Raw genomic sequence first — 14,652 nt, 5'->3', positions numbered from 1 at the left:
AAGAAGTTTAGGTGACAATATAGAGAAATTAGATCCCTTGCACACTGTTAGCAGGAATGCCAAATGGTGTAACTGTATGGAAAACAGTATGGCGGTTCCTCAAAATATTAAAAGAACTATCATATGATCCAATAGTTTACCTCTGGGTATTTATTCAAAAGAGTTCAAATCACAATCTTGAAGATATACCAGCACTTCTAAGTTCACTGCAACATTATTCACAATAACTAATTTATGAAAATAATCTAAATGCCCATGAACAGATGAATGGATAAAGAAAATGTAGTACATGCAAACAATGGAACACTATTCAGTCTTAAAAAAGAAGAAAATCCTGTCTTATGTGACAACATGTATAAACCTTGAGAACATTCTAAATGAAATGTCAGTCCACCAAAAGACAAACACTGTATGCATCCACTTATATAAGGTATGGAATATCGTCTAAATCATAGAATCAGAGAGTGGAATGGTGGCTGCCAGAGGTTGAGGGGAGGAGAAAATGGGGAGTTACTAATCAGCAGCCATGAAGTTTCAGTTATTTAAGATGAATAGGCCCTAGAGGTCTTCCCTACAACATTGTACCTACAGTCAACAATCTCTTATACATTTGAAATTTGGTTCAGGGGGGTAGATTGCATGTTAAGTGTTCTTGCCATAATAACATTTAAAAGAACAAAAGCTCTAATTTGCCCATTTACATTAATCAGCGAGAAGAAGTGGTTTTCCAAACAGGCAGCCCTATGTTTCTCTCCCCATGACCTTCTCCCACCTTTCACTCTTTCGGATGGAGAATGTTCTTCTGATTGCAGCTTTCTGTAGCCAGAGGGCCCTGTATATTCTTCCTCTTCTTACTTTGTATATCCAGCTGGGCAAAGTTTATTCTGTTTTATGTGCCATAATCTGTCATGGCTGATTTTGTTATAACAAGATCTGAACAGATGGGGAATGGTTTACTCAAGAATTACTTGCAATATGAGTGACCTATAGAAAAAAATTGGAAACTGGAATGCAATCCTGCAATAAAATCCCAAATTTGTTATCCTCCCCACAGGATGCCCATGCATCTCACCCCCACACGAAGGTGTTAATGACTAATCCAGAGACCTATAAAGGAGTGCAGTCCTCTGGTAAATAGCACAAACAAAGGAATGAGATACCAACAGAGGAAGGCAGTAAAAATTCTTTGTCATAACTTGTCTTTCTGATTTTTTTACCTATCAAGTGACATACACTTAAAAGATACAAACACAATCAGTTAACAATGGAATGAAAATGCTGCAAAATAGGCAATTTCCTTAGAACTGGAAAATCTCCAGAACTAGGCAGATTCCCATCAGCATTTAATAAACTTTTCAACACCTACTGAGTCCAATTTCATAGTTTTTCAAAGTTCTCACTAAGCATAACAGAGAGGATAATCAGAAACCCTTATGGACAATATGCTCTCTGAAAAGAGTATTAAAAAAAATCAGGCAGTGAGGGCACCATTAATCCTCTAATCCAACTGCCTGTATTTATGTTGATTTTACAAAAAAAAAAAAAAATGTCATTCTAAGTTGTTAATGCTTCTGCCTCCACTCCAAAGAGGCCATACAAATAAATTTAAAAATCCTTCTCCACATAAGTTCTCTGTGTTTTCGTATGTTTTACAGCAACTGCTCAATTAGAACCAGCCTGAAGCCATTTCTATATTTAAAAAGTTGCAACATTAACCATATGATCTTTGAACAGCATTTATGATCCAAGTACATATTCCCTGCGGTTCCTAAAATAACATGTGTGGAGAAAATAAAGAAAATGAGGTGAAAGGAAGCTTTTACTGAGTGTGTTGTATCATGGGCTTCTCATTTGAAATGCACGATCCCTTTTTATCTAGTTACCCGTATCTTAGGCATTTTCCATTCTCTACCAAGCCTTCCCTGTTATCTTGAGTCAAAACCAGGCATCACTTTTTTTTTTAATCAAAAGTAAACGCTTAATTAAACTGTGCCTCTATTGTCCTTTTCTGTTTTAGGGGAAATAGCTTATTCTATATGAGTAAAAGTAATTTTTTGAAGGTCAAAACCACAGACCTTCATTTTCCCGTAGTTAACACTGAAGAACACTAAATAAAGTGCTAGCTTCCATAATTGATACTTAATAGTATCAATATCTAAACTTCCTTTTTTATGGCCAAACGATTCACAGCATGACTACTGGAAAAGCATAAGGGATAGCGGTCACGCACCGGTGGTCGGGTCTGAGGCTGTTCCATGTGTCTGGGTGACAGCAGGTTTGAGGAGGCACCCTGGCACTCTCAGGACTCCTACACAGGCGGTGCAGCGTCTTCAGACAAAATGATGGAAGCATCAAACTTGTTATCCGTAAGCTTTATTTCTGCCCTGCACCCTGAGTTCAGCATGATTAGAAATCTAGGACTTTACTACTCTGGAAATGTTCCCCACTGTGACTCACACATTAGCCAATCAAGTCCCAAAGCTACTCTAAAGAATGAGTCACTGGGGCAATGACACTCAACATTTCAACAGCTCTTTATCCCAGTTAGTTAATTATCCTGCAATGCAGAAGATGACAATGGTTCATATTTTAGAGGAAAATGAATGGTTCTGCTGAAGTTTCGAGAAAGTCAGTGAAACTAGTCTCTAGAACACTGGGCATTTTGCCTCACATGTACCCAGTGGGATGCATCTCCGCACTCTTGTCTTCGAGACGTTCCATCAATAAAGAGCTTTCATTCCCTTGCTATGTTGGCCTCCATGCATCAAGAATTCTGGTAGGCATTCTTTCAGCAAACTTCCTCCTCAGCTACACCCCTTCCATGAACACCATAAATGCCAGTGAACACTCAAGTCATTAGCCTGATGGTTCCTGGCTGTGTTTAAAGCTAGGAAAAGGTTCGTGGCTTGAAGGAATGAAGAAGCTGCCTGGGAGCCTGGGGGGACGGAATCCACAGGGATGCTTGCTGCTGTCCCACCAGATCTTTTCACCTGCCTTGCCTAAACACTGCCGTTTACCCATCAGTGCTCCACCATCACCACCGCAGTACCACACACAAAGCCTACCACGCTCGTATCCACTGCTTTCATCAACCCTAACCGCAATACTGTCCTTTCCTCCTCAGTGTGAAACTGACCCAATTCTTTTTCTTATCTTCATGAGCATAGCTCAGATGGGGAAGAATTCATCAAAGATGAATTAAATAGCAATTTTAATTAATAGAGGGATAGGTATACAACTGCCAGTTTACTTTTCTCTCAGCGAGTTCCCTCTCTGTTCTTTCTGAGCAGGGCATGACCAGGAAAGTCAGTAAAAGCGGGATTTTCTCTGAATTCTCTGGAGTCTGAATATACTCCTAATATACTCCTAAACCTGGCTGGTAGTTGTGTGAGCATGTCTGTGTGTGTGTGCACATGCACACACATGCACACACATGTGTCTTCTCAACGGTGGATGGTTAAATGAAAACCCAGCTCTGCCAACTGGAGGACAACACTCAGAATATACATCCTAGTAGGCTGGTAGGTCAGCAGAGGCATTTTTCTCTCTTCATAAAAATAGAGAAAAATATGTATCACATATGTCATATAACCAGGACTCAGAAAGAAAACTGTTAACATTTCATCACGTTGACTGAAAACGTTTTCTAAGGAACAGAGCTGTCTTTGTCCCACCCCCTAGGCCCCTCCCCTTGCCCATCTCCTTCCGGGCGCAACATCACGGACTGTGTGTGTGTCTTTTCTAGTAGCCTTTGCTTGCTTGGCTTTACTTTTTACTTTGTTCACTTTACCTTTATACATACAAACACACAGTTAATTACATATTAAGGGCTTTTGAAATATGTTCTAAGTACATATAATTAGTACATATCTAAATACTGTCTTATAACTTGCTTTCCTCAACATTATGTTTTATGAACTTCCCCAGATGCACAGAAAGATATATACATAAATTCATACATACATAGATGATACAGAGAGAAACAGAGGAGGGGAGAAAGAGAAGCAGAAAGAGAGACAAAGAGAAAGACAGCAAGAGCAGAAGGAGGAGAGAGGGAGGGAGGGAGAGAAGGAGGGATGAAGGAAATAAATTCTTTCATTCATTAATTTCAAATGCTATAAAGTATCTCCCTATGGGAATATGCCCCATTTCATTAATTACACTAGTGATTTATTATCCTAGTGTTTGACCTTTGGGCTAATTTCAGGTTGTTGTTATTTTCACGACTGCATGCATGTTTCCAGGCTGAATATGGTGTGAGACTATTTTTTCTACATCATTTATTGAATAGCTTATCCTTACCTCATTGATTTGACTTTTTGTAAATCTGGAAAAAAAATTTCCATTACTTCTTCAAATATTCCTTCTCTCTTATGCTCACTGAACTCTTTTGAACTACTAGACACCTTTAGAGATCCCTACATCATCCTCCAGATCTCTTAATTTATTTTTCATTTCTTCCATCTCTGTGTTTTTTGGTTATATTGTTGATGGTTTTCTCTGGTCTATAACTTAGTTCACTAACTTTCTTTTCAGCTGTGACATTTTTCCATTTAATCCATATTGAGTTATTATTTATTTCAATTTCAGTGGCTAGGTTTCTTATTCCTTGAATTGTTTTAATATGCCTTTTCTCATAATATCCTATTCCTTTGTTAATAAACTATGTTTTCTTTATCTTCTTAAATATTAAATATGCCTCTATTCTCCCTTTCCATGTTGTCCCTCAACATCTAGTCTTTGCTTATAAATTCTCCTGTTCATTGAACATATTATCTTTGCCCACAGCAGTGAGCTTTCTCATATGTTGGTAATTTTTGCCTGTGGGCTTGTCTGGTGGGAGATCCCTTGCTTGTGAACCCTATGCTTGCCCAGCACTGTGGATCCACTACAATGGGTCAGTTTCACATGTTGAATTCTGGAGGAAAATCCCACTTGTTTTAGCAGCATGACTTCTTCCATTCTTGGCCTAGGGCATGTGGCCTGCTTCTGGGGTGCTCAAAGGTCACTGCGGCAATTTATGCAGTGAGCCTGGTTCCAACTTTCCACTCCATATAGAACCTTCAGTGCTGACACACACCCCAGGTTAAGGGTGACATCCTTCAGTGTGTATCCACTGGCCTCCAATCTTCTCAGGTTTGACTTCTTTCTTCATTTCTGACCCTGGAAAGTTCTCATTCTTATTTTTGATATTGGCTATGAGTTTGAAATTGTGCATGTGGTACTGGGGCTTCCTTCACACATCTACTTAGTTCATATCCTGTTACTTGACCAGAAGTCCACTTCCCCCTGAACTTTAAGAACTCCAGCCTAACTCGCTTTCACCCTAGATGCCCGGGTCAGTCTTGACTCTCTTTTCCCTTCTGCTTGAGCATTGGTTGCTCTTAAATCATTACCACACTGCTTTTATTACTGTGACTGTATAATATCTTAATATTTAAAAAGGGAAGATTCCCTCTCCTTCCTGTTTAAAATTCCGTTGGCTATTCTTGAAACTTTCCCTTTTTTTGGTAGGAATTGGGGTGAAATCAGTGTGTGGCAGATTTACCATGGTTATGGGATAAACTATTACTGTAGAGGTATAGAAAATCATATTCAGGTAACAAATAGCGTGTTGATGGCACGATGACCAATCCCACTCACAAAACTGCCTCATTCCCAGATTGTAACAGACCACCAGGCAGGGTGTGACTAAGACTTTCTAGAGCAAATGGTTCCACTTCTGTCCTCTTGTTCCTTAGAGGGGCAAGGAGGCGAGTGAGCAGGCAGCTACCCATCAATGGGAGGACCTTTGGGAAATGCACAAACTCCTCCTGTGGAAGGTCAAGGCTGAGAAACGTCAACTGGGAAACAGCAATTCTGTGGAGGAGGTATTCCCTCACCTACTTATTAAGGAAGGATAGAGGCCAGGATATTTTCCATTAATATTTATGGGCTTTCAAGTTAAAGGGGTAACTCTGAGATCTTTGAATCCAGTATCAATTCCCATTAAGGGCCTGATCACTGAAGGCTGGATCCAGAGGTGGGGAAGGCTGATTGCCTTCACAGTATCACACCCTTTCTTTTGTGCAGCCATTCAACATAGTTGGTGCAATACTTTCTAGGCAATGACTATAAGGAGGCGCCGTGAGTCCAGCGAGGGCAGGTGGAGGCTTTGTTCGACTCCCAGGGGCTGGCTGGTTAATGTCTTATTTCTTGGGAGAAGCAGGGTGAGGGGAGAGGGTCAAGAAGGAAAATGAATCACCGCAGAGCATCTTCATCAATCTTACCCATGGCCTTTCAGCACAAATGGAGGCAGGTAACTGTGGTAACTCTAACCATGTTACAAGGACAGTGTATTATCACGAAATTGCTAATTTGTTGAGGCGACAGTACAATTTACACATCTCCAGGCCCATCTCTAATTGTCTGACACTTATTTGTGCTGAAAAGCAGCACACAGCAGGAGAGGGTTTGAGAGGCGAGCCAATCAGTTGAAAGCCTTCAGAAGCCACAATGGGCACAGTCCTGGCTGCAGGACTTCACAAAGGAAGGGTTTAAAGAGGGGGGAAAAAGCCCCATTTCTGATGGAAAAAGAGGTTTTCCATACAGAAAACACTATTTGGTAGGGATAATATAAAAATTGGGACAATTTCTGCTTTTTCTCACTTACACACTACTGTGAGGGAATTTGAGACCATGGAAAAATGCTTCCTAAATCCAGAGCACTGGCAAATGTGAGGGGAGCAGACATACTGGGGACTGTGTCATTCATCAGAGCTGGCATGTTAGCAGATTCTCCAGCCTGCTGAATAATCCACTGACCTCATGCTTCCTGGAGCAATCCTGTGAGGGGATTGATGCCACTGTCTTTCTTTCTTTTTTTCCGCCCACCCCCCGTTGAACGCTTCTAGACAGATAATACCTGGGCTTTCTGCTTTCACCTCCTTTGAATATTCTGGCAGACCTGAAAGGAATGACAAGAGTGGCGTCAAGCCATCTTCTATTTCCACCAAGGCAACTGGGAGCTTCCTGAATTAATTTTGAGCCCTACCACGGCTGGATCAAAGTCAGAAAGGGCGTATGTGGCAAGGAGCAGGGCCCCTTTCTCAGCCCCACAAAGACCCCAAAAATAAAGAGGATTGATATGCTTGTAATACCGCACCTTCCAAGTGAAATGCAGACACAGTCACTTAAATTGCAAAGGCATGTTGCAAAGCTGAAAAACATTCAAAAACCTATGAATTATACAAATACTTTGTGGAATTAAAAGATAGCCCTTGCTAACAAGGAAATTCAGATGTCTTCCAGGAGTTGATACACACAAGGACACATACACATTTGCGGGTGTAAAGAGAATTAATATTACAAAGTAACAGTGTGTTTGATCAGCTGTCAGATACATGGTCCTTACATAGAAACATGCTCTGAGCTTTCAGAGAATGAAGAAAGTCCTTCCTGCTGGTGAGCAGACAAGGTTTCATGGAAGAGGCCTCGATTAGGTTTCACACCTTGAAATAAATAAATATATATATGAAAAGGGGAGGCAAGATATAGATGGATCAGTTGGGAATATCATTAGTGAAGACTTCAAAGTGAAACAGCCATCTTTGTACAGAAGACAGTGGGATCACTTAAGTAAAGAGTTAGATAAATTTTGAAAAGAGTCATTTAGTGAGATTGTGGAGGTCCTTCAATGCCAGAATTAAAGGCGGGACCAAGAGGTGAGGAGATTCAGTCATCACTCACAGTATCAAGCAGTTCCAACATGTGCCACAGCAATGGAATGAAAGGAATATTAGTGTCACGGGATATCAGAAATGCTGGTTTCTTCCAGAGGCCACCAGTCAGCTAAAAGTGATTTCACATGTTTGAAATTCTTTATAATTTTCAGTATTTAAATGGTTCTTACCAAATAAGCTTGTGGAAAACCAGCTTTATCTACAGCAGTTAAACTTTGTTGGATCATTTTATTATCTCTTTAAGATAATAAAGACTCTAAATAAAGTCAGCAATGGGTTGTTATGCCCTAACTTTGACAAGATTCTAATTCATTTCAAATAAACTATCAAAAACCGGATTGAAAAATAGTTTACAGCTACCCTTTATCAAATCATTAGTGATCAAGGTATTTTGGGTCAAAAGGTAAGTATGATGTGTAATCTTGGGTCAAAGATGGGTTATCATAGAGCCCAAGCTAACTTTGTATGTCACATGTGATTATGAGAGGGCTGCATAACCAGTCATGTGGCCAGTGATGAATCAGAAACCACTCAGTCTGTAGCGGTCAAATCCCAATCACTAACATAGTTCACATTTAAGAATACAAAACATTTAGAGTTACACATGTTTGAAATTCATTATAATTTTCAGTACTTAAGCGGTTCTTATCAAATAAGCTTGTGGAAAACCAGCCTTATCTATGGCAGTTAAACTTTGTTGGATCATTTTATTATCTCTTTAAGATAATAAAGACTCAAAATAAAGTCAGCAATGGGTTGATGTGCCCTAACTTTGATGAGATTTTAATTCATTTCAAATTTGTTACACTAAAGAGAAACAAATATAATGTCACCAATAGAAAATATTACTCAACTGTTAATTCATTAGAATTGTTTATTTATCCTGAGAGTTGTCCACTATTTATCAAGAATATATATAAACTTACTTAGAGATTATAAGCAACTGACAAGCCTCTGCTGAGAACAAACGAAGGGAAAAAAAAGACATAAAAAGTTGAGGACCAAATTTTAAGCTATATATTCACTGAATCCATATATTCATACATTCAAGATTCATTCATTCATAGGCACTTACTGAGTGCCTATGGTGTAATAAGTGCCACTCTGGGTATTAGACATACAGAAATGAACAAAAATAGTCTCTGCCTCCACTCTGGGTATTAGACATACAGAAATGAACAAAAATAGTCTCTGCCTCCATGAAGTTTTTGTTCTAGATGTAGGCACAGAATAAGAAACAAACAAAAGATGCATTTAGAATTATGTCAAGGAATGGTAAATTCCTTTTAGAAAAATCAAGCAGAGTGGGCAGACAGAGTTTCACAGGTGTTCTGTTAAATATGGTAGTCAAGGAAAGTTTGTATAACATTTAAGAAGAAACCAGATCTACTGGCACAAGAACAGAGCCATAGACCAGTGGAACAGAACAGAGTCCAGATATTAACCCAAGCATATATGGTCAATTAATATACGATAAAGGAGCCATGGACATACAATGGGGAAATGACAGCCTCTTCAACAGCTAGTGTTGGCAAAACTGGACAGCTACATGTAAGAGAATGAAACTGGATCACTGTCTAACTCCATACACAAAAGTAAACTCGAAATGGATCAAAGACCTGAATGTAAGTCATAAAACCATAAAACTCTTAGAAAAAAATATAGGCAAAAATCTCTTGAACATAAACATGAGCAACTTCATCATGAACATATCTCCCTAGGCAAGGGAAACAAAAGCAAAAATGAACAACTGAAACTATATCAAACTAAAAATCTACCATACAGAAAAGGAAACCATCAGAACAAAAAGGCATACTACATTATGGGAGAATATATTCATAAATGACATATCTGATAAGGGGTTGACATCCAAAATACATAAAGAGGCTCACACACTTCAACAAACAAAAAGCAAATAATCTGATTTTAAAAATGGGCAGAAGATCTGAAAAGACACTTCTCTAAAGAAGAAATTCAGATGGCCAACGGGCATATGAAAAGATGCTCCACATCGCTAATCATTAGAGAAATGCAAATTAAAACCACAATGAGATATCACCTCACACCAGTAAGGGTCGCCACCATCCAAAAGACAAACAACAGCAAATGTTGGTGAGGATGTGAAGAAAGGGGAACCCTCCTACACTGCTGGTGGGAATGTAAATTAGTTCAACCATTGTGGAAAGCAGTATGGAGGTTCCTCAAAAAACTCAAAATAGAAATACCATTTGACCAAGGAATTCCACTCCTAGGAATTTATCCTAAGAATGCAGGAGCCCAGTTTGAAAAAGACATATGCACCTCTATGTTTATCATAGCACTATTTACAATAGACAAGAAATGGAAGCAACCTAAGTGTCCATCAGTAGATGAATGGATAAAGAAGATGTGGTACATACACACAATGGAATATTATTCAGCCATAAGAAGAAAACAAATCCCACCATTTGCAACATGGATGGAGCTAGAGGATATTATGCTCAGTGAAATAAGCCAGGTGGAGAAAGACAAGTACCAAATTATTTCACTCATTTGTGGAATATAACAACAAAGCAAAACTGAAGGAACAAAACAGCAGCAGACTCACAGAACCCAGGAATGGACTAACAGTTACCAAAGGGAAAGGGACTGGGGAGGGTGGATGGGAAGGGAGGGATAAGGGGGAAAGGGGGCATTATGCTTAGCACACATAATGTAGGTGGGGGCACGGGGAAGGCAGTATAGCACAGAGAAGACAAGTAGTGACTCTATAGCTTCTTACTATGCTGATGGACAGTGACTATAATGGGGTTTGTGGTGGGGACTTGATAATGGGGGAAATCTAGTAAGCACAATGTTGCTTATGTAATTGTATATTAATGATATCAAAAAAAGAAAACAAAAGAAGAAGAAACGAGATCCAAGAGAGGAAGATGGCCCTGCAAATATCCATGGGAAGATCATTAAAAACAGGAGTTAGAAAGTACAAAAGTCTTATACAGGATCATGAAAGGGATTGGCTTTAGGGGAAAAACAGTTCCAGTGGAGAAATGAGGACAAAACTATGATTAAAGTGAATTCAAGAAACAGAATAAATGGCAAGTTCAGTAAGATTTTTTATGATGGTGAGAAGTGAATGAGAAGACAGCTAGAAGCAAAACTTGTTTCCTAGTTTTTCTGTATGGAAACTGGGCAACTTATACCAATGGCATAAGAGTAAGTACATCACCTCAAATAGGTAAGAACTTCACCCAAATTGGCTGTTGTCCAGATGCAGGTAATAGATGTTAAGAGGCTTACTTTTAAATTTGTTTTATTAAATGCATCTTACATGAAAAATGAGTGTATGTGCATGCAATTATATATGCATATAGATGTGTGTGTGTGTATATATATATACACACATGTATGCACAGAGAGAGAGAAAATGCTTTGACATTTTACTATGAAAAGGAACAGCATGTACCTACCACCCAACTTCAGATGGAGAACATTAGCAGAGCCTAGGATGCCTTCGAGTAGGCCCGTCCCTGACTGCATGCCTCATCCTTTCTCCTACTGCTATGACCTTTGTATTAATCATTCTGTTCCTTTCTAAAAATAGTTTCATCACATATTAATTAATATACTTATATTAATATACTCCATCAAATACTAATATACTCTATAATAATACTGTCATTTAGTTTGGTTCATTAAAATAATTTTTTATTTAAGTGGAAACACACTGTCTACAGTTCTTTATAACTTACTTTTCAATAGACATTGTATTTTTGAGTTCAGCTGTTTTGAGTCCTGTAGCTACAGCATGTTCATTTTCACTGCTGTATAGTATTCATTGTGGTATATGAATATACTAATATTTCTTTATTTTATTACTAATGGACAATTTTCAATTGCTTTAGATTTGATATTCAGAAAATGCTATAATGTATTTACTATGCACTGCTCCTGACACACATGTACTCCTGTCTCTTGGGTATAATTCCAGGAATCAAATTTATGGGTTATTGGATTCATCCATCTTCAAGTGTTTGGTAATGACATACTGTTTTACAAAACAGTTGTACTGATTTACACCCTCATTCAGTAGGATATGATGGCTCTCATCACTTCAAAACTTCATCAACATTTGGAATTCTCAGACTTTAATTTTATTCATTTTGTGGTTATGAAATGGTAACTCAATGTCCTTTAATTTACATTTCCCTGGTTAATCATGTTAAGCAATGTTTCACATGTTTATATCCCATTCAGATTATCTATTTTGTGACACCCATTTTTTTTTCCTTCATTTTTCTCCGGCGCTATTTGTCTTGTATTTTTTCAATGGCAGTATCTATCTCATTATTGGCTATTCTGTCCCCTACAACTTCTAAGCCCAGTAAGGTAGCAGGTTTGACACAATCTTTCACTGGAAGGAATGGCACAGGAAGGCTTGCTTTGCTGTTTCATATTATTAATTGGGATACTTTCAAGTCCCAGAAAGAGGACTCACACCATCATTATTGACTTCATAGGTTCTAAGTGCCATGTGTATTAACTGAACCGATTGACTGCAAGACTGCAGCCCTCTCTTGTCCCGTACTTCATCACTCCAAACGATGTCAGTCCCAATGCAGGACTGACAAGCACTCAAGTCCAGCTTTGGTTCCATATCCCCAATCCATTAATATTGGCTTGAGGTCAGCTTTTAGGATACAAGATCAATTCTAATATAATTATATTGACTTCTCTGTCTATCACAGAGTAGGGAAGAAGTTGAGAGAGATCAATAAATTCCAAACAACAAATCAGAAAATGCATAGTGTATATGAACCAATTAGCATGCATGGATTTCTCTGCGCTAGACACTGATTCAGATACAGGTAGTCCCCACCTGACGTCTTTGTATCCATACCCAAAAGCAAAATGGAAATCAACTTTTTAAGCTATGTTGTTAGTGGAACAGAAAACAGGAAATGGCAAAATTCTTAGCTTTGTATGAAAATATTACATTTTCTGGGTCTGTGTTATCCCTTCAAACTTAGTCATGCCTTTTTAGGTGTCTCTGTTGGGCTAGTCTAATGTCTTGCCCTGCAGTATGTACTCTAAGTTGTACATATTTTCCAGACCCTAAAAATAACACCCCTCCACCTCCCAACTCTACCTCACCATAAACATCTCTCCATTTCTTTTCTGCCTGAAAAAACAATCCTGTACCCATGGCCTTGCCTAAATCTCTCTCTTCTATTGAGTCTTTAAGTCCATGGCTCTGAGGAGACCCTCAAGCTGTGAAAACCCTCTTGCGCTAACTCCCACGAGCACTAAAGTCAGAGCCTTACCAAGCCTGCCTTACCGGTCTTCCCAGCATGGTGACATTTCTAGCTGCACTTGCTTCTCAACAAAATAATGACACCTGAAGATTTGGGGCAGCAGCATATATCCTACCCATGTAGCACATTGTCTGCACATAAGTAGACTCCCAGTCAAACCAGATTCATTAGTACAGATAAGAGCTTGCAATCACACCTCTTGCTAACATTGTCAGTCTCCACCAGGATCCTGATCTTCTTTTAAGCCTGAGGCACGAAGTCAAGCAATTTATACATTTTCATCCTGTTCCTCTCCCATACAGCCTGAGTATAGTTTCATCTTTCAAGGTGGGTAACTGTTATAAAAGAAAGAAAAATCAAGCTAAAACAGCCAATGTCGTCCTGGCGGAAATACGTGGGCTAACGGAACACCCTATTTCCTCTGAAGATCTATGGATGCCCTCTGGTATCTGAGACTGCAGCATCCTGGTCTGATATCTCATCTAATTCTGAAGATGAGGCAATTCTGAGCTATCTTAGAGTCTGGTAACTTATGAAATTATCATTAATAGTGAAGTTAATACAAAATGTTTTTGTTTAAAAAAACCCTTATATAATGCTTATTATGCACGAAACACAACTCTTAGTGTTTTACAGATATTAACTCATTTAATTTGCATAAAAATTCTGATGTAGGTACTCTGATATCAGTCTCCCTTACTCACTAAATCCAGTCTCATCCGTTCTTCACCCTGCTTCAGGCTCTCTATCCTCTGGCTTATCACTGAATCCAGCAAGTAGGAGACCCCAGCGACATACCAGAGTGCGGGAGGAGAGAAAGGTCAGTATGTTTACCTCATCAGCTTCCTTTCTGCCAGGCTGTGTTTTGACAATAGATATTTCACCAAAGTCCACAATTTCCATAGCTAGTCCAGTGTACAATAACTCTCCTAAAATTCCACTAACCACTCCCTCCCCTCGCCCCTTTAGACCTAGGAGGATGAGGTTTCTTGACTGTCAGAGTATTTTACTCCCCCTTACTAGTTTTCCTAAAGCCTGGTCACATCTTTGTAAATATCCCTTTTACTAAATTCTCTTCAATTGCCCCATTTGAGCCCAGCATCTTACACTTTGGACCCCAACTTTTACAAGTAAGGAAACTAAGGCACAATGATGATAAGTTACTTGCTCAAGATCAGACAACTAGTGAGTAACCTAGTTGGGATTAAAATCTGGCCTGTGTAGCTCTGCAATTTGTGCTCCTGTGACCACACTATGCTGTCTCTGGGTCTCCAAATTTAGGCAGACAACTGGTTTTTAATATAGGCCTCCAATTTCTTTATGTCACAGAAAGCCAAGAGCAAAGGCTTTTTTTCTTTGCCAGGAAAGAAAAATCATCAAATTAACTCTGGAAAGGGTGTGAGCAGAGCTAGCCATGAAAAAGGAAAGTACTACATTTGGCCCTGGTTTTCATATCTTCTTCTAGGTTCTACTGTTGTCTGTTTTGCAATTAAAATAGTAGGGATAGGCATGGATTAAAAAAAAAAAACTAGAAATAGTACACAATTAAAAACAAGGGATGAGTAACAAAGAGTTTTAGTATAAAATCAAAATCCCAACTAGACACTGCAGAGACTCAAACCAGTCCTTTGCCCAAA

This window comes from Manis pentadactyla, chromosome 2 (assembly GCF_030020395.1).
Source record: "Manis pentadactyla isolate mManPen7 chromosome 2, mManPen7.hap1, whole genome shotgun sequence".
In the NCBI taxonomy this organism is placed as follows: domain Eukaryota; kingdom Metazoa; phylum Chordata; class Mammalia; order Pholidota; family Manidae; genus Manis; species Manis pentadactyla.
Note: the sequence above shows the minus strand (reverse complement) of the source record.